At 49.9% G+C, this 22,665-nt stretch overlaps 3 non-coding genes across 3 annotated transcripts; all 3 read right to left on the bottom strand.

The window, feature by feature from the left end:
• Positions 1-1,219: 1,219 nt before the first annotated feature.
• On the bottom strand, positions 1,220-1,301 carry TRNAS-AGA. The gene has a single exon. It is a non-coding gene; the product is annotated as a tRNA-Ser (tRNA).
• A 2,285-nt stretch (positions 1,302-3,586) lies between these two features.
• TRNAT-UGU lies at positions 3,587-3,660 on the bottom strand. Its single transcript has one exon. It is a non-coding gene; the product is annotated as a tRNA-Thr (tRNA).
• A 2,656-nt stretch (positions 3,661-6,316) lies between these two features.
• On the bottom strand, positions 6,317-6,389 carry TRNAK-UUU. The gene has a single exon. It is a non-coding gene; the product is annotated as a tRNA-Lys (tRNA).
• Between the last annotated feature and the right edge of the window lie 16,276 nt (positions 6,390-22,665).

Below are 22,665 nucleotides of genomic sequence, written 5' to 3'. Positions count from 1 at the left end.
AAAGAGTCTTATAACTAGCACTTTAGACCAGTCCACCATCCTGATACTACAAAGAATGTGACTTATCAACCCTAGTTTTCATTAATAGTTGATGAACTCTTTAGGGAGGTTGAGATGGCACATCTCTTTCAACTCCTAGAGACATTCTACAGCACAGCTGAATTTTAGACACACTCACCCAGATCTGAAGTTACACATTTCCTGGAGCTCCATGAGTTCTGTGGTGTTGTAATCTCCCTGCTCCCGTTTTAAGTGAACAAAAGATGGGTGCTGGCAGTCTGAGACAGTAGTGGTGAACCTCAAAATCCTGCCCTGGGGGCCAGACAGTTAAGCAACCAGCAACCACAACCTCTACCATGACAGCATCCTGTCTAGGAACAACTCACTTACCAACAGCTGGGGTGTGAAATCCTCATTTCTTTGTTGTTCTATCACTGTAGTCCCCACTTTCCTATTGCTTGTCTGTATAATCTCTGTCTGGTTCTGTGACTGTTTCTGTCTGCTGTATAATTAATTTGTGGGGTGTAAACCAATTAAGGTGGTGGGCTATAATTGGTTAGATTATCATGTTACAATATGTTAGGATTGGTTAGTTACATTTCAGTAAAATGATTGGTTAAGGTATAGCTAAGCAGAACTCCAGTTTTACTATATAGTCTGCAGTCAGTCAGGAAGTAAGGGGGGGAATGGGAATGGGGGTAGGGGAATTGGAATTATGTTTTGCTAACGGGGGGAATAGGAACAGGGAATGGGAACAGGGACACAGGCAAGGCTCTGTGGTGTCAGAGCTGGGCAGGGGGACACTGAGGAAGGAAATTGGAATAATTGCTTGCTGGAAGTTTATCCCAATAAACATTGAATTGTTTGCACCTTTGAGCTTTGTGCATTGCTGCTCTCTGGTCACGCGAGAAGGACCAGGGAATGGGAGGGTGATGGGATAAACCCTCTAACAAGTACGTCTATCAGGGTGTGAAACCCCCAGAACCAGTATAATTAAGCTGACATAAACCGTGGTTAGATAGTGCTAAATGAAAGGAAAGATTGTTCTGCCAATGCAGCTATTACAGGGATGGAAAACTCCTCCCCTCACTGTAGCAACTGTCTACTCCACAGTGCTACAGCAATATTTTAAGTGTAGACAGCCTCAGAGTGAGACCAGATCTTGCTCCATGGATGCTCAGGCACTAAGACAACAGCAATGACAATACACTAATGCTTCCATAGTTGGCAGAATTCAAACCTGCGTGGGGAGACCCCAATGGATTTCTAGTCCATCGCCTTAACCACTCGGCCACAACTACTTGATGTACAGTTGCTGCACTACACAATGTTTCTGTTCTCACAGAATTGTCACTTCAAATTGCTCAGACCAGCTCCCCCAGCACACTCACGGCTGCATTAGTGTAAGTGTGTCCATGGCTGAACAGCAAGAGTTCCTGCCCATTTCCCTTCCAGCTGGAGCATGATGAGAGTGTGTTTGTGGTTAATGACATTGCTATAGGTTGTTGTTCATTCCCCACACTGACAATTCAGACAGTCCCTTTCCTGTTCAAATCTCCACCATATTATTCCAACAGCCGGGGTCAGGATTTCTCTGGGGCACTGACATTTTTTCAGGGGGCTGGTGCATGAACTCAGCCTTGCATTCCATCCTTGATGTTTCATGGACTAACAACAGCAGCAGAAAGAAAAAGCCGAGCCAATATCTCCCTGGCAGGGATGCAGGTGACCACGTCCCCTCTGTCTGACCATCGCCATTGCAGGAGAGAAGGATTCACTGGAATCGAATGCCCTGGCTCAGACAAGAGACACAGGGAGGTTTTGCTGTTCATGGATCTGTGCAAAGGAAATTGTGTCTCTGTGTGAAATTGAGGCGGGAAATGAAACGTCCACATGGTGGCCCGGTGCCTTAAGGAATGTGGGTGAGGGACTGTGGCTGAGAAATTATTTAACAGGAATTGGTATCAATGTATTGCCCTGATTAAAAGCTATGGCTGTAAGGCAGCCACTGTTGTTAGTACTTGAACCTGCGTGGAGACACCTGAGTGGGTATCAAGTCCATTGCCTTAATCAGGGATAGTCAATTATTTTATCAAGATCCAAATTTCTTGGTCAAGGCCTAGTCAATGTCTAGACAGCAGAGAAAATAATACACTGATGATAATAAGAAGTATATAGAAAGATTTTGCAGTCACTATGGGCATAAATATGATGATTGTCTCGTGTTTCACTCTTTATATCTGACACCACCACTGCCTTTCCCTTTAGTCTTGTAGTTAACAAAGGGTAAAACTAAACATCACTTCAGATACAAGGGAGTGTTTGTGTTCATTCCTGTTAGCTACACAGGGGTTTGATGTAGCTGCTTTCAATCCTCCGGCTCTGCCAGGATAAGTAACATTTCAGGGTGTCACTGAACTGAAGGAGGGAGATCATTTTTGACAGGTTACGCCTCCTCTTAAAGGTGTTTGTCTGGCTGGCAGCCCTGGTTCCCAGGTCTCTCCTGAGGGAAGAAAGTTTCTGTGCAAAATACCAAAACTTTTAACAGAGAGGAGGGAAAGACCATGGCCACATGATGGGGTCAGTATGTTCCACAACATGGTTCTTTTATGTGGGATGACTCTGAACACTGACTGATCTCCACTCCCTTGTGTTTGAAGAGATGTTTAGTTGTGCACTTGGGAACCTATAAGGTTGAAGAAGTTTTATGGATAGTGACACTACGATTGAAGGGTTATTTAATGTTGTAGAAATTGTTAAAAACACTTAGCTTCAACTGGAACTGCCTGTTATTAAAGGCTGGTTTCCCCACCTCAGTTCCATAAGCTCTGCTAGAAATGCCCTGGCTTCTCTCCTGTCTCGGTGGGAACTATAGTGAATCGTCCCCTGCTGCCCTTGGCTCCAGGCTGGTTTTTCTGGGGAGGGGACGTGGAATTGATTTGTTCGCTGTTGAGAAGGGAGCCAGGCCAGTTCTCAGGGAACGAGAACTCCCAGCATCTTCCCAGCCCAGCCCAGGCTGCTGCCCTGTCCCAGCCTCTGTTCCCCTGGGGGCCCTGCGTGTTTGACTCTAGAGGAGGCCGGGAGCAGCAGCTGAGGCAGAGGACAGCCTGGGCCGGGCAGATAAGAAGGAGTTTAGCAAGCAAAAGAGGTAAAATGGCAGTGGAGTATTACCTTGGACTCGACGGCATTTCTCCATTGGTCTGTCTGCTTTGGGGCAGGGACAATAACACGTCCTGCTGCTTTCGTTATTTCAAAGGGCGGTTTAGGATTTTCATTCTCACACACGGTGCACAAAGCAGGACTCAACCTTTGCTGTAAACTAAATGAGCCGCTCACAGATTCTGGCAGCCACAATGAGCATTAGGGTGAGAGCTCAGACCTGCCCCTGTCCAAGAGGGAGACAGGAGTCATCTGTGTGGGGACTGGACCACTGACCTATCAGCTCTTAACTCCCAAATGTTCAGTAACTCTATTATCAGTGTCCGTAAATGTAATTTAAACCGTAAGGAAAACCACACTGGGTCAGACCAAAGGCCGATCTAGCTCTGAAACTTGTCTTCTGACACTAGCCAACAACCAGTCAACAAGGCACCACTGGGAGTTGAACCCAGAATCTCCTGTTTACAAAACAGATGCTTTAGCCAGCTAAGCCATGGTGCCTGTAGGTAGCTATAACACACTGTCTGCCCACACCTGACTCCCTGCCATCGCCACCAGGGCCTGACAAGCTTTGCTTGTGTTTGGATTCTGCAAAGCAGAGGAGCAGGTGACGTTTCCCTTACAAGTTGTGTGTGAGTGAATCTTTGGCCAGGTCTGCACTACAAAGTTGTTTCAGCAGAATTATATTGCTCTGGTGTGTGAAAAACACACAACGCTCCGTCGGTCGGTAGCTTGTGGCTGGTGTACACACTGCAATGCCACGTCTGGCGACAAAACTGCCCTGTTTTGGTGACGAAATAAAACGACTTCGATGAGAGGTCTAGAGCATTTTGCAGGAAACTTAAAGTAACAAAGTAAACGCTGCTGTTCATTATATCACCATAACTGGCCTCCTCCAGTATGCCATAATGCCCGCCGTGAACTCACCTGCCCTGCATTCCTGCTACAGAGCCATGGGCCCCTCCCCTTTCATCGCTCTGGGAAGTTCTCACAGCTGAGCCTGCTGCTCTGCTCCGGCAGCCAGGAGCAAATCACTGCCGTGGATGCTGCTCTCTCCCGCCCTGCGAACACAGAGCAGGGTGGTGGGAACTTCCTGACAGTGTAGGGGGGCCACTGGCATCTGAACTGTGACACCCCCAGGACACCCCTTCCCTCGAGGAGGCTCTTACCTTCTAAACAGGGACTTCTGTTTTCTAGTAAAATCACTAAAAGGGAAGGAGAAAACTGAAAAGAGGTTCCTCCTGGCGCCCACATGCCTGAACCCGAATACTCTCTCAGTCCTCAAAGAGAGACCTGGAGAAGGAGACTTGCTGAAGCAAAGCCACAGGGGTCTCTGAGGTTTCCCTGGCCCCTCGCCCCTGTCCTGCCTGGCTGATGTCAGCATCTCTCTGTGAGGTCACCACCTCCCCACCACCTTTGACCAATAGTCTGAGGTCCTGCAAAAGGCCTTTGTGATGTCACTGCCACACCCCTCCCTTGCTGTGCCAATGTCCTGCCCCTGGCCAGGCACTTTGGAGGTTTGAGCTACTCCCTGTAGATCACCCCACTCAAGGAGCGTTCGTTCTAGGCAGCAAGCCGGCTAGACAGGGAAACATCAGACGCTGCTCCCAATGCTACACTCAGTTTTTCAGAAATTAGTCGACTTTATGGCCAGAAGAGACCATTAGAGCATCTAATCTGACCCCCTGCATATCACAGGCCTCCTGTATGACACAATAGTGACACTCTGCCACTTCAAGTTTGCTGGAAAAAGCTCTAGGCTTCTCATCAAAGTGTTTTTATTTTGTCACCAAAACAGGGCAATTTTGTCGCCAGACGTGGCATTGCAGTGTGTGCACCAGCCACAAGCTGCTGACAGAGGGAGCATAGTGTGTTTTTCACACACCTGAGCAATATAATTCTGCTGAAATAACTTTGTAGTGGAGACCTGGCCAAAGATTCACACACACACACAGCTTGCAAGGAAAATGTCACCTGCTCCTTTGCTTTGCAGAATCCAAACACAAGCAAAGCTTGTCAGGCCCAGGTCGCGATGCAGGGAGGCAGGTGTGAGCAGACACTGCACCTTAGTCACAGGCAATCACCATGGTTTAGCTGGTTAAGGTACCTGTTTTGTAAACAGGAGATGCTGGGTTCAACTCCCAGTGGTGCCTTGTTGAGACGCTTTTAGAGCACCTGGTATTGGCTACTGTCAGAAGACAAGATTCAGAGCTAGATGGACCTTTGGTCTAGCCCAGTGTGGTTTTTCTTATGGTTTAAATTACACTCACTGGCACTGATGATAGAGTTACTGAAAGTTTGGGAGTTAAGAGCTGATAGGTCAATGGTCCAGCCTGTCACAGATGACCCCCTCCCTCTGGGACAGGGGCAGGTCTGAGCTCTCGCACCAAATGCTCATTGTGGCTGCCAGAATCTGTGGGCAGCTCATTTAGTTTACACCCAGGGTTGAGTCCTTGATTCACACAACAAGGATAACAACCCTTTGTTTCTCCTGCTCCAATAACATGGAGACTGGGAATCCTACACCAGCCACAAGTGATCATTTCGGCAAGCAACCCAACCTATTTCCAACATACTGTAAAATCCACATGCAGACTCATACACAAAACCTTGCAAGAAAATCTTCTTGAGGGGGTCTGAAGCACCTGCTGCTGGAGGGAAGGAGGGAGCTGTGGGTGGGGATTGAGGGGCACTGGGAATAGGAGGGGCCTGTGGGTTGGGATTGAGGGGCACTGGGAATAGGAGGGGGCTGTGGGTTGGGACAGAGGAGAAGGGTGAAGAGGAGCAGGCTCTGGTTGGGAGTGAGGAGCAGTGAGCATAGGAGGGACTGAGGGTTGGGATTGACGGGCATGGGGAAAAGAGGGGACATGGGTTTAGGCTGAAGAGCATCTTCATTTGGGGATCCAGCAGGACAGGGGAAGGCAGCAGGTGATTCTCATTCTTTAGGGATATTCTGTATGTAGGGGAGGAACATGCTATATGCCCAGACAGTTTTATTCCTCCAGCCTGTGAGGACAGAGAGGATGTCAGGAAGTTGCCCCTTCAATCCCCCCCACACAAAGACCCTTCTTAGGAAAGGGAAAATCCTGAAGAGAAAAAGTAGCACCAAAGAAGACTCCAGAAAGTCTGATTTTTACAATCATACTGAGAAGTTTATCACCTGACCAGGGATTTGAACCCTGGACCATCAGATTAAAAGTCTGATGCTCTGCCAACTGAGCTAGCCAGGCTCACATAGGAAAAGTGCCAATTGGTTCAGAGGTGAAGCTAGTCAAGAAAAAGAGAGACAGACACAATAGGGGAAACCTGCTGCTCTCTCTCTCTTCCCAGCCCTGGCCTGGCCTGGTATTAGTGCTGGTTAAAAAGACGGGAAAATATCAGCATCTATCAGCCTTTCATAGCTGTACAAGACTCAGGCACAATACAGGGGTGCCCATCTGCAAGTGCCGAATGGTTGGATTGGCTAATGCAGCCTGTAGATGTCCAGAGCACTCTGGGATATACAACCAAGTGTCCATCATCATCATTATTTCGAAGGGATAATGATAATGAGAGGAAGGGTCATTACTGACTCAGTAGTTGCATACAAAGGTGCACGTTTGGCAGTTACACTGGGAAATTCTGGCTCCTTCTCAGGCTCAGGTTGGCCACCCCGGTCTAGATGTAGAAGTTAAAACATTTAAACTTGAACGAGGGGCCAATTTCCCCATCATTTCACACCTTTACATCCAAACATGATGACTTTCTGAATGAACCCTCCTTGTTCAACCAGAAGATCTTGGGGTGGATGTAGGAGTCACTGGGTAAAATTCTCTGCACTCTGTTATGACTCAGGTAAGAGCAGAGGTACCTAGTGATCTAGTCTGGCTGTAAAATCTATATATCAACACCAAATATGGTGTGAAATTAATCCTCAGAAACGGCTGTTCCCCACCCAGACCCCAGCAAGGGGCTCTCCAGGGAAGGGGGCTGTCGAGGAAGGAAAGAAGAAAGACGTCCTTCTCTCCCTGGAGGGACTGGGCTCTGCGCTTTGGACAGAAAGGAGGGGAAGGAAATAGCTTCTCAGCACGTTGCTTCTGAACAGTAAATGAACCTGACTCCCGTATCACGAAAAGCCAAAAAGCCGTTTCTTTGTATGCCCAGGAGAAAAGAATTCCAATCATTCCTGCCTGTTTACTTTTGAATTATTTTACATTATAAAGAAAATTGTAACAAAATTAGTCTGAACTTGAGCTGCCTGTTATTAAAAGCTTGTTCCCCAATTCAGTTCCAACTGCCCTGCTAGAAACACCCCCAGGTCCCTGCTCACCCAGGAATAGGAAAAAGAGAAACCCCCCCTGGGCACTGCCCTTGGTGCCAGGCTGCTGTCCCGGGGTGCAGGTGGGGACTGATTGTTTGCTGCTGAGGAGGGAGCCAGTAGAGGCCTCTGGTGCTCTGCTCCTAGCATCTGCCTGGCCCAGGCTGTCCTCTGCCGCTGCTCCCGGCCTGCTCTAGAGTCAAACACGCAGGGCCCCCAGGGGAACAGAGGCTGGGACAGGGCAGCAGCCTGGGCTGGGCTGGGAAGATGCTGGGAGTTCTCGTTCCCTGAGAACTGGCCTGGCTCCCTTCTCAACAGCGAACAAATCAATTCCACGTCCCCTCCCCAGAAAAACCAGCCTGGAGCCAAGGGCAGCAGGGGACGATTCCCTCCAGTTCCCACCGAGGCAGGAGAGAACCCAGGGTGTTTCTAGCAGAGCTTATGGAACTGACGTGGGGAAACCAGCCTTTAATAACAGGCAGTTCCAGTTTAAGCTCAGTGTTTTTAACAATTTCTACAACATTAAATAACCCTTCAATCCTAGTGTCACCATCCATAACATTGCTTCAGCCTTACAGGTTCCCAAGTGCACAACTAAACATCTCTTCAAACACAAGGGAGTGGAGATCAGTCAGTGTTCAGAGCCATCCCACATAAAAGAACCATGTTGTGGTACATATTGGCCCCATCATGTGGCCATCGCCTTTCCCTCCTCTCTGCTAAAAGTTTTAGTATTTTTCACAGAAACTTTCTTCCCTCAGGAGAAACCTGGGAACCAGGGCTGCCAGACAAACACCTTTAAGAGGAGGCGTAACCTGTCAAAAAATGATCTCCTCTCTTCAGTTCAGTGACAGCCTGAAATGTTACTTATCCCAGCAGAGCTGGAGGAATGAAAGCAGCTACATCAAGCCCCTGTGTAGCTCACAGGAATGAACATAAACACTCCCTTGTATCTGAAGAGATGTTTAGTTTTACCCTTGGTCAACTACAAGACTAAAGGGAAAGGCGGTGGTGTCAGATATAAAGAGTGAAACATGAAACAATCATCATAGTTATGCCCATAGTGACTGCAAAATTTTCTATATTCTTATTATCATCAGTGTATTATTTTCTCTGGCATCTAGACATTGACTAGACCTTGACCAAGAAATTTGGATCTTTATAAAATAATCAACTACCCCTTGTTAAGGTAATGGACTTTACACCCACTCGGGTGTCTCCACGCAGTTTCAAGTACTAACAATAGTGGAACCTTACAGCCATAGCTTTTAATCAGGGCAATACATTGATACAAATTCCTGTATGATATGAGTGTTGCGGGCGCGGGTCCACAGCGAGGCGATGTCGCCCCTGTCCCAGGCGAACTCACCGTCCAGGGAGCCGCTCAGGAAGGTCGCCACATCTTGGTCAGAGGGAGCTCTGCCGATTCGCTTCGCAGTGGCGGCGTGCAGGGCGGCCGTCGCAATGTTCTTTACCACGGCGTCCGGGCACGTCAGGAGGCGGAAGGCATGCGTGATTACTGCAATGTCACACAGGTCTCCCGTGCCCGTGAGCGATGTATACGAGCTCGTTGCTGGCTCTCTCTCCCTTGGTCTTTTATCACTCCAAGTCCTTTCTTAAATACATCCATGGCTTCTATACTTTCTTCCTCATTATTTTTTTCCTTTCATTGAGCTTTAAATTCAAAAGGAGAGACTTAGCCGGCATTTTGAGGGAAGGAACAGACCATCATTTGGGAGACTGCCAGCTCCATAGCAAATCTGAGCATAGAAGAATCCCAACCCTTTGTCCTGCATATTTAGCTCCCAGCCAGCAGTTTTCCTCTCACTTTTATTTATGTTGAGCTAACTACAAACAGCCTCATGTATCCTTTTCATGTCAGAGAAATCTATTGACTGATGATCACATTTCCGCTACTTTCCTGGCTAGGCAGGGTTGGGGTGTGAGGAATCAGAACATAATAATTGGAACTCTCTAAACCCTCCTTTTAACATACAACATCCCATTCCCCTTTTAAAATAACATTCTCCCATCATATTTTTGAACCCTCATCATCTTGCATGTCTTCAAACGATGTTAACGCAAACTCTGAGCTACAAATCTCCTTACTGTTCCATTGGTATTTTTAGCACAGTATATTGATTTTTATTGCCATCTTGTTTTACTCTCAGACTGTTTTTTATAAATCATCACAAATGCAGTAACGAGGAGTTAGAGAAATATACAAGAAATGAAGACAGTGTGATCCAGTCGATAGGCAGAGAGCTGACTCCGTCCGCAGCCTGAAACAATCTCCATGACAATAAAAAGGGCTGGGAGGGATATGACACCGAAGTACTTATATGCCCCGTGCAGAGCTGGAGCCAATGTAGGAAGAAGTAGAGACGCTAAAGATGGCTGAAGGGGGACAGTCAGCTCCTGAAGGGTTATTTTCCCCTCTCTTAGCTAGGCTAGAAGAGGAGAAAATTCTGCCTCACTCTCAGAGGATGGAAATGTCAATTTGACCTCACTTCCTGTCCTACTAAAGCTCAGAGACAGGAAGAGACATTTCCTGCCTAAGAGCCTCAGGAGAGCAAGGCTGGGGAGCAAGCAAAGCTAAGGGCCCCGTTACACAGAATCTAACTCCTGTCAGCTCGTGTGAGGTGGTATCAAAACCCCTCCTGGGCTTCTAGGAAAGTATTGGCTCCATGGGTTTTCCTGGAAGAGCCTCTAGTGGTAGGAAGAAGAAGTGGAGAGGGTGGCGATGGGCCTAAATGAAAGCAGAAGAGGATTGTTCTTCTTGGGGTTTGTTTGTGTTACTCTTGTGATCCTTGTGGAGGAAGCTGAGGCGTCATTTGAGTTTGTGTCAAAGCCTTTGGTTGGGCTCAGTTTGTGACCCTGAGCACAGGGGATCCTTCACCCTCCGTTCTTGTCCCCTCAAGGCAATGGAGAATAGACCAGGTTCTAAAATTAGACAGAGGAGCCAGAGAAAGCTTCCTACGGGTGATAAAAAACACCCACTGTTACCTCTCTGGTGGTCTAGTCCAGGGGTCCCCAACATTTCAGGACCAGGGACCGGTCATGCCTGCGGAGGGAGCGCTCGTCCCGCGGCTCGGGAGGTCCACCGGCTCTGGTTGAGCTGCCGCAGGCATGACTGCGGACGGTTCGCTGGTCCAGCGGCTCAGCTGGACCGCCCGCAGGCATGCCTGCGGCAGCTCAACCGGAGCCGGTGGACCTCCTGCAGGCGTGCCTGCGGGCGGTCCAGCTGAGCCGCGCGACCAGCGAACCGTCCGCAGTCATGCCTGCGGGAGGTCCACCGTAGCCCCGGAGCATCGGACCTCCCGCAGGCATGACTGCGGAGGGAGCGCTCGTCCCGCGGCTCGGGTAGACCTCCCGCAGGCACGCCTGCGGGAGGTCCACTGGGTCGGTTCGCGGCCCGGTTTGTAAGAGGCCGCGGACCGGTACCGGGCCGCGGACCGGGGGTTGGGGACCCCTGGTCTAGTCTATTCATTAGGTTTCAGCGCTTTCACCACCACGACCCTGATTTGATTTCATCAGGGAAAGAAGCTTTTCAATACATACCTTCACTTGTCTCCTCAACTGATATTTCATCATGCTCAGATGGGTTTTGGAGACCAAGTGAAAATCAAACGGCCTGAGAACAGAGCATACGTATGTTCCCATTGTGGACCTTTCATACAAGTAGAGCTGGGCAAATCATTTATTTCCTTGCTTGCTAGCTAGCCTACCCTACATAATAATAATAATAATAGTTCAGGTTGCTCCAAGATGATTTTTTTTTCAGTTTTCTTGTTGAAACAAAACTAAAAAAAATCATAAAAAATCATTTTTGGGCCACCAAAATATTTCAGTAAATAAAATATTCATCCAAAAAACATTCACCCAGCTCTATAGACTAGTCTTTAGAATTAACCACCTGGAGAGAAGGATCAGTAGCCTCTTCCATGCCTGAAGTCTAGCTGCTGAAGGGTTCTGAGGAGAACCAGATTTCATAGCCTTCCACCTGTATGCCGCTGGTTGCTGCCTTGCTCAAGGTGAAAGGCAACATGGCTTAGTGGCAAATCTACATATAGCCTCTGTTCAAATGTTTATAGAGCTCAGAGAGAGGAAGAAACATGACCTGCCTAAGATTATAGAGAGGACAGAGTGTGCAATCACCACAGCAGAAGGGTCAGCAATGTGGTTGCTTGTTGAGGACACAGAACTCACAAGATGGCAAAGCTCAGAGCCCCATTACAGGGAGTCAGAATGTGATTAGCTCACAGTGAGGGGGAGCAACACCCCTCCATTGGTCTCTATGCCAGAGCTCCTATCAGCTCAGTGTCCTTCCTGCAAGAGTCGGCTGCTGAGAGGGTTGTGATGGGGTAAATGAAAGCAGAGGAGGATTGTTCCTCATGGGTTTTCTTTGTGTGTCTCTGTGATCCTGCCGGAGGAAGCTGAAGCATGATTTGAGTTTGTTTCAGTGGGTTGGGTTGGGCTCAGGTTGTGACCCTGAGTACAGGGGTTCTCTGCTCTTAGCCCCTCAGGGAATGGACAATGGAGCAGCTTCTGAAAGTGGATAGAAAGTAGCCTAAGAAAGTGTAGCATAAGTGAGATAAAAATTATCATCATTTCCCTGGTGCTCTAGTGGTTAGGATTTGGCACTTTCACTGCCACAGCCTGGGTTCGATTCCCAGTCAGAGAAAAGAGACTTCAAACTAAAGAAGCTTCAGTTATTCTTCACTTGCACTGTAAACAAATCCATGTTTTTTTCCTGATTCCCCCATCTTCCCAGTGTCTCCATGGCAGGGCTGGCACCAGTGCAGCAAGCAGGTGCCTGGGGTGACCAATGGAAAGGGGAGGCATGTCAGGCTCTTTGGTGGCAATTCAGCCCTCTCAGTCCCTCTTGGAGGGAAGGACTTGCCACCAAAAGTGGCAGCGGTAGAGCTGTCCCTGATTGTGGCTTTAATACATTTTTTTTCCACTTGGGGTGGAAAAATGCTGGATCTGGCCCTGCTCCATGGAAGACAATTTGTTAAATCCCAGATAAGTGGAATTATATCAGTTCTCAGCCTGAGTTCTTAGGTCTTAATCCTCAGGATATTGTCCCACCATGGGGCCATTTCCCACCTGTCTTTCATACAGAAACACAATTTTCTTTGCACCGACACAGGAACAGCAAGATCTTTCTCTGTCCCTTGTGCAAGGCAGGGGGCCAAATTCCATGGAAACAATGGATGAGCTGGGGCCCCTGGGTACATCCAGCCCTGGCTGTGAGAAGGCCTCCACTTCCCACATAACTCTTCCAAACCTGCAGTCATCAGGCATACAGAAGATGCTTACAGTTTCACTCCATACGAGTCCAGTTCCTTGCTGTTTCCTGTCTAACCACTGCACACATATGGTATCCCCTCCCTACCCGGAGCTGCTTCCTGGCTTTTGCGCTCAGGACAGGAAAACGAGAATGGAGAGGTAAGCTGTGCAGGGAACTCTTCCTCAGCTCGCACTCCACCCCCTAAGGGCCTTTCGAGGTCTTCTACGGACTTCAGGTTTCATTTGATTTCCAAGGTTTATGGGCTCATTAATTAGCCATCTCTCCTAATGCAGGGATCCTACGGGTCAGACCAAAGATCGATGGCCTAAAAGAGCTAAGAAACAGAATTAAAGGTGAGCGCTAGGCGTTACATTCAGATGAGCATCCAGAATCTGACTGTGCCCTGGCATGTTCAACGCTGCCGAAAAGAAGGAGCTCGTCAGGTCCCTCTGCTAGCACCCAAATCTGGTGGCTAGTCGGTCTGCTGGGAAATAAGGAAAAGGAAATGAATAAAGAAGTCAGGCAATAATAAGGAAATGAAGAGGTTTTGTGAGATCTCTTTGTGGCTCTTGGCAGTCTGCCTGGGACTTAACTATCTTGATCAATTTTGTATCATCTGCAAATTTTGCCACCTCACTGTTTAGCCCTTTCCCCAGATCATTTATGAATAAGTTGAACAGTACTGCTCCCAGTACAGACACCTGGGGATAAGAGAGGGCAGATCCTCTTCTGACACTGGCAGACCAGGTGCCAGCTCATGCCAAGGCCCCTAGGCCTTACTGAAAAGTGACAAACGCATGGCTGGAAACTAGTCTTGCTCACCTGTTTGTTAGTGTTGTTAAAACAGGCATTAGCTTTATAAAAACGTGTTTAGAGTTTATGACAAGCTCGTGAGTTGCTGCAGGCATTATTCTCACCTATAATAGCCGTAGCCCATGTTGTAAGGTGATATATAAGCGTTGGCACTAAACCCCGCCACCAGTCAGGAGAGAAGCATTACCAAGTGTGAAATGCTAGTTTACCAGAAGAGGCGTCATCTCCTTTCCAACAACAGAAGGCCCTGACTGAGACCGGGACCGGGGTGGGGGGGCACATGACTTTTGCAGCAGATGCACCACTTTTGCAACTAACGTTTGCTACCTCACTCCATAACACCACACCCAGAGCAATCTTTTACCTCTAAGGACCAAAATACACCATGAAAAAAAATCTAACAGCATAAGCTTATGATGAGCAACTGCAGCGCTAACAACAATTTTAAGAGATTCAAAACCATCTCTGTTTTTCCACACCAGGGACAGTGCCAAAGCCCTGCACCTGGCCCCATAGAATTAAGTCTCACGTCTCGCTGGGAACTCGACTTCTTGTGCCCAGAGCGTCTCAGCCCCCTCAGCAGATGACCTGAGAAACACAGTGTCCGGCTTTTCCAAAGAAGTGCTTAGACCCCCTCATCATGTGGCCTAAAGGATAAGGCATCTCCCTGTGGATTGGATGATTCAGGATTTGAGTCCCCTCGTGGTTGTGCTCACTTTGTGCTGCAAGTCCTGCTTTCTTCATGGCTGGAACCTCTTCTTGGCCGCTCAGGCCAGTGCTCCGGCTTCAGCTAGAGCCCCGGGAAGGAGTTGGGGGTTGGGTGTTACAAAGGCTGGGACCTGAGTCCCAGGTGCTTCCAGTCTCGCCTTTGCCCTTCCTGACTTGCCAAAGAAAATGGGCGGCTCCACTGCCAAAGTGAGCACCCTCAGAGGCCCAGCCCTGCTTTCCTACCTTCTTCTGATGTTGGCCAGAGAGCATCAGCAGCTGCCCTGCAGGGGTTTCGCATGGTAGGGAGTCTCTGTGGCTGTCTGCTGGCCACACATAGGCATGGTCCTCCCCTCCTCTTGCCCTGACCTCAGTTGCTTTTAAGCCTTCCCTTGGAGCTGTCAGCACCAGCCGCCTCTGCTCTAGGTGCGCAGAGGAGGAGAGGTGCTGGGCTCCCGCCTGCCCAGCCCTGCTTCCTTCAAGCACAGTGGCAAGTACCAGACTTATGGGCACCAGGTAAAGCCATGAGAATCCCAACCCTAAGACACCAGTACCCAGCTCTAGAGCCCTGACCCACCACAGCCAGAAGAGAAAGACTTGTTCTCCTACAACTGGAGACAGGGAAGTCGAGCACTGTGAGCTCCAGGGCTTCACCACAAAGGGGCACAAGGTCCCACTGAGATTTGAACTCAGATTGCAGGATTTAGAGTCCTGAGTGCTGCCCCTTACACCATGGGACCAGCTCATGCTGCTTTTTCTGCACATTGGTGACCCTCACGGGACTGGCTCATGTAAGGGACTGTTGGCCCCTTACTAAAACTTAGTGGGGTTTTTGGTTGGCTAGTTCCCAGTCCCAATAGAAGGGGGAAGGGCCAATGGGAAATCAGACCCCTGAGACTGACAGTCCCCAGGGGCAATGGGGAGAGGCCAAAGCTCCAAGTTAGCCGCACTGACAGGCCAGGCAGTGTAATGAGGGAGTCACCAGGCCAGGGGGTCCCATCCTCCGTGGGAGCTGGAACTGCCTGGGCCAGAGTGGGGCGGAGCTAAGGAGAGAGCAGGAGCCTGAGAAGAGCCGGGGAGCAGAGCTGTGCAGGTGTAGTGCCAGAAACTGCTCCCTGTAGGACTTTGCTACCTGCAGCAGTTACTGAGACCTGAGGTTGTTCTTATTTGCTGATTTGTCCTAATTGGCTCAAACTTGACAGTGGTTTCTCTAGCAAAGGCCAGTCCCTGGCCCCTTGGTCCAGACATCCTCATTCACATCAGGCTGGGGTGACCAGATGTCAAAGATGAAATATTGGGACGCGGAGGGCGGAGCAAAAAAAAAAAAGCCGGCGGCAGAGCCAAAAAAAAAAGCCGGAGGCTCCCCCCCCCCGACCAGGCGGCAGTGGCACAGCCCCGTCTCCACCCAACTCTCGGCTCCGACCCCCGATACACCCCCAGCTCCCCCATCCCCTCGCTCCTGGGCCCAGCCTGGGCTCTGAGCTCTGCAGCCGAACCGTGCTCCAGGTCCCTCCTGCAGCTCCCGGGCAAGGGGCGAACCAGGCAGCCGGGCCCAGGCCCTCCCGGCAGGAGCATGTCTGCCCCACGTGTGTCTCCGCCCCCCGCCCACATGGGTCCTGCCCGCTCCGCACTGCCCCCAGCCCCACTGCACTGCCCCGCAGGCTCCAGGGCTGGAGCAGCCTCCGTGCTGCGCTCCCGGCCATGGCCATGGCCCGTGTGCAAACCTGGGAGGGAGGAGGAATGCCGCCTGCTTGGGGAAGAGGCAGGGCCAGGGCGGGGATTTGGGGAGGGATCCAATGGGGCAGTGAGGGGCTGGGGCTGGGGGCAGGGCCAGGGCGGGGATTTGGGGAGGGATCCAATGGGGCAGTGAGGGGGTGGGGCTGGGGGCAGGGTCAGGGTGAGGATTTGGGGAGGGATCCAATGGGGCAGTGAGGGGGTGGGGCTGGGGGCAGGGCCAGGGCGGGGATTTGGGGAGGGATCCAATGGGGGAAGGAGGGGGCGGAGTCGGGAGGGCGAGTGTCCCTGCGGGCTCTGCCTGTGCGCCGGAGCAGAGGGCAAAATTGTTTGTTTGTCCAGTGTCCTGACCAAATATCGGTCGGGACGCGGGACAAACAGGCAAATATCGGGACAGTCCCGATAAAATCAGGATGTCTGGTCACCCTACATCAGGCTTCAAGTTGAGAATCATTTCCCCTTCCCACTCTGTGGGAGGGGAGACTTTTAAACGCGCTCTCTGTGCGACTGCACATGGCTAAGCAAAGAGAACAAACCCCCAATCCCCCCTCTGGCAGCCAGCTCCCCCCACCCACTACAGGCCTTGCTGACAAGCTCCTCCTCTTCCCCTTCAGCACCTCCCACTTGCCAGTGATCAGCTGTTCAGTGGGGTGCAGGAGGCACTGGGCAGGGAGGGGGAGGAGCAGGAGGAGCTGGGTGGGGACAGGAAGAGGTGGGGGAGGGAGAGGAATGGGGCAGGAAGGTGCAAGCCGGGAAGAGATGGGACAGAGTTGGGGGCTTAGGGGAAGGGGTGGGGTGGGGGCAGGGCCTGGGGAGGAAAGAGGGGATTTGTCACAGACCCCTCTATGGCCGGCCCTAATGGGAAGCACCGACTATCACAGTGACAATAAAACTGACCAGCATTGTGGGGGAGGCTGAGGGAGATCCGCACTCACCAGCAGGGCCGTCCTTTGGATTTATGGTGCCCTAGGTGAGATTATTAAACTGGTGCCCCCGTGCCTGATCTGCTCTTAGCAACACAAATATAAGCATACAGTATTGGTAAACTTGCCACATTCACGTTATTAAAACCAGTTTAACTTAATGAAGCACACTGTAATGCTGATGGTCTAGCACTAAAGAAGTAGCACTATAGAAAAAATTCTGATTTGACAGAATGATGCAAATAATATAATTTTTTTAATTTGTCAAAATTTTATTGGAAATTTTATATGAAGAGGTATTGAAACAAAGATTTGTTTTTAATTAAAAGCAATCTTTCTGGCCTCTTTGGCTGCAAAATCAGTTTAATAAGCTGGGTTTCCAAACAGTGGGAAAATATAACCCTAGTTTTACTGGTAGGTAAAGCACAAAGTGACCAAAATGAAGTCAGCACAGAATCATCTCATCTAGGTTAAGGTAGCACAGAAATGTTACAGAAGTCCTATTGTGCCTTATTTTTCTTTGGAAAGACATTAGCAATAGCAGCACATTCACATGATAAAATACATGATAAATCACTGTCTCTAAAGTTCCATCAAAAACTGACATTTTCACAGCTCTAGCATGATCTGCTGTACAGATTCTTCACAAGGAAGTGTCCCTGGCCTTTTTAACTCATATTAACTATGTATTTACTTTATGACAGTTGGAGAAAACATTGTGAAAATGTAAGACATTGGCTGCCCAACTTCTGGGCTGGCAAAGGCTATACTGACTCACAGGATAAAAAAAGAAAGCAGGAGAATCTTAGTACAACATATGGTCAGTCTATACCAGGGGTTGGCAACCTTTCAGGAGTGGTGTGCTAAATTCACTGTAATTTAAGGTTTCTCGTGCCAGTAATACATTTTAACGTTTGTAGAAGGTCTCTCTCTATCTCTATATTATATATTTAAACTATTGTTATTATCTGAGGTCCTGCTCAGGCCACTGCCAGCTGAGTAAATGGAACCCCAGACCGGCAGCGGGATGAGCGGGACTGGTGGCTGGAACCCTAGACAAGGATCCCAGGCCCTGCTCAGCCCGCTGCTGGTCTGGGGTTCTGACCACCAACTCCTGCCAGCCAGGATCCCGGCCGCCAACCCCCCTCAGCCCGCTACCAGCCTGGGATTCTGCTCACCCAGGCTGGCAGGAGGCAGAGTGGGGCCGGCGGCTGGGCTCCTGACTGGCAAGGGGCCGGCAGCCGGAACCCCTCCACCTGCCCTGCTCAGCCCGCCACCAGCCCACTCAGCCCGCTGCCGGCTGAATGAATGGAAACCAGGCTGACAGCAGGTTGAGTGGTTCAGCCGGCCAGCTCACCTGCCACCTTTGGCCCATGTGCTGTAGGTTGCCGACCCCTGCTCTATACACTAGTAAGGAGATGAGCATATTACAGTTGCTAGAGGGCTCTTATCAGGAGTAACAGGCTATAGGAAAGTCAGTCAAAAATTTTTGTTTCTCTGATGAAAACTGGCCCACTCCCTGCCTCAAACCAAACCTGTCACTAATAATTGTCAACAACTTAATTTTCTGTTTTTGGCTAAGATATTGATTTTTTTTTTTAAAATATTGAAATTGGATTCAGGATTGTTAGCAAGAATTTTTGGCAAACAAAGTTGTTAAATGACAACCTAAATGGCAACACAGTACTGCTTTCATGCTTGGCTCACCCCCCAGCCTGCTGGGGCAACAGCTGCAGTCGACCCCAAAATCCACCTCTTGGGGTGCAGAGTGGCAACAGCAGCAGCAAACCCTCATCTCCGATCACATGCCAATGGGCACCACCACCAGCCTTACGGACCATGGTGAAGTTAGCCCAGCATCTGATCTCAGGGACAGGTCACCCATGAAGCCACAGCAGCTCATCCTGCCCTGTGCAGCTCCCCCAGGATGAGATGGATCACTGGCAGCTGCCAGCCCGGGGGAGAGACGCTCCCCAGCTAGGGTGACCAGATCCAGATGTCCTGATTTTATAGGGCCAGTCCCGATATTTGGGGCTTTGTCTTATATAGGCACCAATTACCCCCAACTAGAGTGACCAGACAGCAAGTGTGAAAAATCAGGACGGGGGTCGGGGGTAAAAGGAGCCTATATAAGAAAAAGACCTCAAAATTGGGCCTGGCCCTATAAAATAGGGATATCTGCTCACCCTACCCCAACCCCCATCCTGATTTTTCACACATCTGGCTAACCCCAGCCCAGCCCCGTGTGACATTCCAATCCTGGCTCGCTGCCGAGGAAGTGAGTTACTTTCACTTTCATTCCTCAGCAGGCAGCCAGCCTCCTCCCCCCACCTACCCCCCAGCACCTCACCCAACCCAGCCCTGATGGAGGGGAGGGAGGAGAGAGAGAGGGATGCTCCTGGGGAGGAGGGAGAAAGGAGGGGGTGCTCCATGGGGCAGGGCAGGAGAAGAATGGATGTTATGGGGGACAACAGAGGATACTGGTTCCAGAGCCGCAGAGCCTGCCTCACCTCACCTCAGCCGGGGGGGAAAGAGTCACACTCACAGGTGAGCTCCTTCCCCAACCCCAACTCCCTCCCCTTCCCAGAGACCCCAGCAGCCAATCCCCTCCCTCAGACTGTGCTGCATTCGGCTCTCTCTAGGACACAGCAGCCCTGCTCTTACATGCTCCACTGCTTCCCATCTGTCCAGACTCCCAGCAGAGCAGTGCCCCCAGACCTAGTGCTGCCCTAGGCGGCTGCCTATGGCTAAGGACGGCCCTGGAGACATGAAAAAGAGATCAGGCTAGAGTAAAAAGTGGTTGGGGGGGGTGAAGAGTTTGAAATGGAAGGAGAAGAAAAATCTTCCTCCTGTTCCCTCTCATCCGAGCATCTAAAAACCAGGTGAGAGATACCTCTCCCCCACTGCAACATCAGTGGTGGGCTTGAGCTGAGGAAAGAACTTCTCTCCCCAGCAGCTCCAACACACCTGGGCTGGGCCATGGACACCTCCCCCTAAAGATCTGGTGTGCCTGACCTGGGACAGGGGAGGGGCTCCTCTCCTCTCCATTGGGGACATGGTGGGATGAGAGATGTGACAGGGCTTTATGGGAAATCATTATTTGCCTGATTCATGTGCCAGTCCTAGTCCCTGCTGACCCAACAAACCGTGTATCCTGCATGCTGATGCCAGTTTGGAGGGTCTGGGAGCACTCTCCTACCAGGAAGTGAAAGGTAAATGTAAATCTGTAGCCTTTGTCAGCTGAGGACTGTCGGATAGCAAAACTCGCTATCCCATCCACCAGCTGCAGTTCTTGGCCTTGAAATGGGCCATCACTGAGAAATTTCCAGACTACTTGTCCGGAGCTCAGTTTCAGGTATGGACAGAGAACAATCAACTGACGTGTGTTAACAAGGGTTAAGCTGGATGCTACAGGGCAGAGATGGGTGGCTACTTTTGCTAGCCATAACTTCAGCATTCAATACCAGTGAGCTGGTATAAGGAGTGTGAATTATCAAGATCACCAATTCTTGGCTGGAGGCGGATGTAAGCAGGGTCAGAATGAACTCTACCCTGCCATCTGTTGGTGATGTGTTGTAAAGGCCTTTTGTTGCTGATGTGCATGGTCACACCCACCCTGCATTGCATGATGGGGGTGCTTGTCCAAATGGTGATTTTGGCTGCTGTGGGATCCCCAAACTCTTTCTTAATAGGGCAGGAGTAATAAAGTGTAGTAATCCTGGTCATATAAATCAAAAACAGTAGAACGGTACTTAGCAGTTCATGATTTCAGGACTCACCCGAACCTACATAAAAATCGTTAGACAAGGGACATGGGTTCCAAAGAAGAGCAATTTAAGAGAGATTGAAAATAAATATTTGTGTTTAACATTCTGAGATTCTTCTGAGCTCTTTAAATGAACATTTTAAGGTTTTCTTCTCTCTTTAGTAGAAAAATAGAATTAATTATTATCCTATTACAAATAATATGATATAGCATACACCTAAAATTGTAGACAGATAAGTAAAAATTTTAGGTATACTGAAGCAGGTGGTATCTGTTGCTACTTAAAAGCTTAAGTTTGCAGGAATATAGTGCGGAATGAGAACCTGGCAGAACAGTTTTGCTGGAAGAGTTAGCAGAGCGAGATTGTTAGTCACAGGTCAGTGGGTGGGTTTATGCAAATACTGGACTCTTGGACGGAATCGGGGGCAGGGCACACGACTTCTGTGGCACATGCACCACCTCTGCAACTAACGTTTGCTTCCTCACTCCCTCACAACACACCTTTTATCTCTCAGGACCAAAATACACCGTGAAAGAGAGCTAACGACATAAGCTTAGGGTGAGCAACTGCAGCACTAATAACAATTTGAAGAGATTCAAAACCACCTCTGCCTCTGTCTTTCCACACCAGGGACAGCAGAAAGGACATCAGCAGCACCTGCAAGAGACCAACAAACATCCATTTCTACCTCCCTCCACGCGCTGCCGTTAGGAACCCACACCCCTTAATGGTGAGTACTTTTCAGACGAGGGTGACGCTCTCAGGCCTCAAATGCCAGGTACAGTTACTCTGTCCTTGATCCAAAATCAACAGGAAAATACACTGGATTACTCCTGCCCCAATAACAAAGAGACTGGGGATCCCGCAGCAGCTGAAATGACCGTTTGGACAAGCACTCCCATCATGCAATCAGGGGTGGGTGTAACCATGCAAATGATATCAGCCCCAAAAGGCCTTGACGACAGATCACCAACAGATGGCAGGGCAGACTTCATACTGACCCTGCTTCAACTAGATTGTGGCAAAGATTCCAAAACACCGAACCTTAAACCTCACCTAACGCGGGTCAATCCATCCTCATCGTCGTAACCGCTCGTTATACTCCACACCCGAACGTAGCCCTCATATGGACAACATACCCTCCTAACTCAGTGTCTGTACGTTAACCTTTTACCCCCAGTCCGGGCTATTGCAGATTATGTATTTCTTACGCCACCCCATTTTAAACCGAACTTCGCACTCCTTGGGTAAGCTGTATGTTGTTCCCTGAGCACCAGAAACAGAGACATGAAGGGGCAAGGCTGTATTGAGCCCAAAAGCCGGGAATCAGCTCAGGGCATACGGTATAGCACATGCATGCAGTGGTTAGCCAAGCAATAGCAAGGAACTGGACTGCTATGGAGGGTTTTTTTCCCCACTTGCCCCCCCCCGCCTGGTTGCCTTGCCTAAAAGTGGCGGCCACCAGAGCCCAAGCAGTAGCCCCACCCCTTCTACTCGAGGCCACGCCCCTGCACCACCCCCTCCCCAAGGCCCCGCTCCTACACTGCCTCTTTCCCCAAGATCCTTCCTCCCACTCACTGCTCTCCGTCCCCTCCCCCCCCTCACTCGCCCTTACAGTCATTACAAAGTGGCAAGGCAGAGCCCTCCCATTTTTAAAAGCCCTGGGGTGTTGTTCCCCCCTGTTCAGGCACCCCTGGGGCCCTGCACTTCACACAGCTCTCCCTGATTTCAGCTGTTAGTGAGGGAGCTTCACTGCTAGCGCAGACTGGGCAGTTTCTTGCATGAGAGACACAGTCCCAAAGCAGGACTAATGCTTAGAGCTGGTTCTCAGTGATTTCAGATCTGTTGGTCTGCAGCAAGACTCTCCATTGAGTCTTAACCAGCTCTGTTATTACACAGGGAAGAACAAAAGGGTCAAATGGTGCCTGGAACCCTTAAGAAGAATCCACCCCACCGAGTACAACACTTGTCGCT

The sequence above is a fragment of the Mauremys mutica genome, unplaced genomic scaffold (assembly GCF_020497125.1).
Source record: "Mauremys mutica isolate MM-2020 ecotype Southern unplaced genomic scaffold, ASM2049712v1 Super-Scaffold_100391, whole genome shotgun sequence".
In the NCBI taxonomy this organism is placed as follows: domain Eukaryota; kingdom Metazoa; phylum Chordata; order Testudines; family Geoemydidae; genus Mauremys; species Mauremys mutica.
This window is presented reverse-complemented; position numbering and strand designations above follow the sequence as displayed.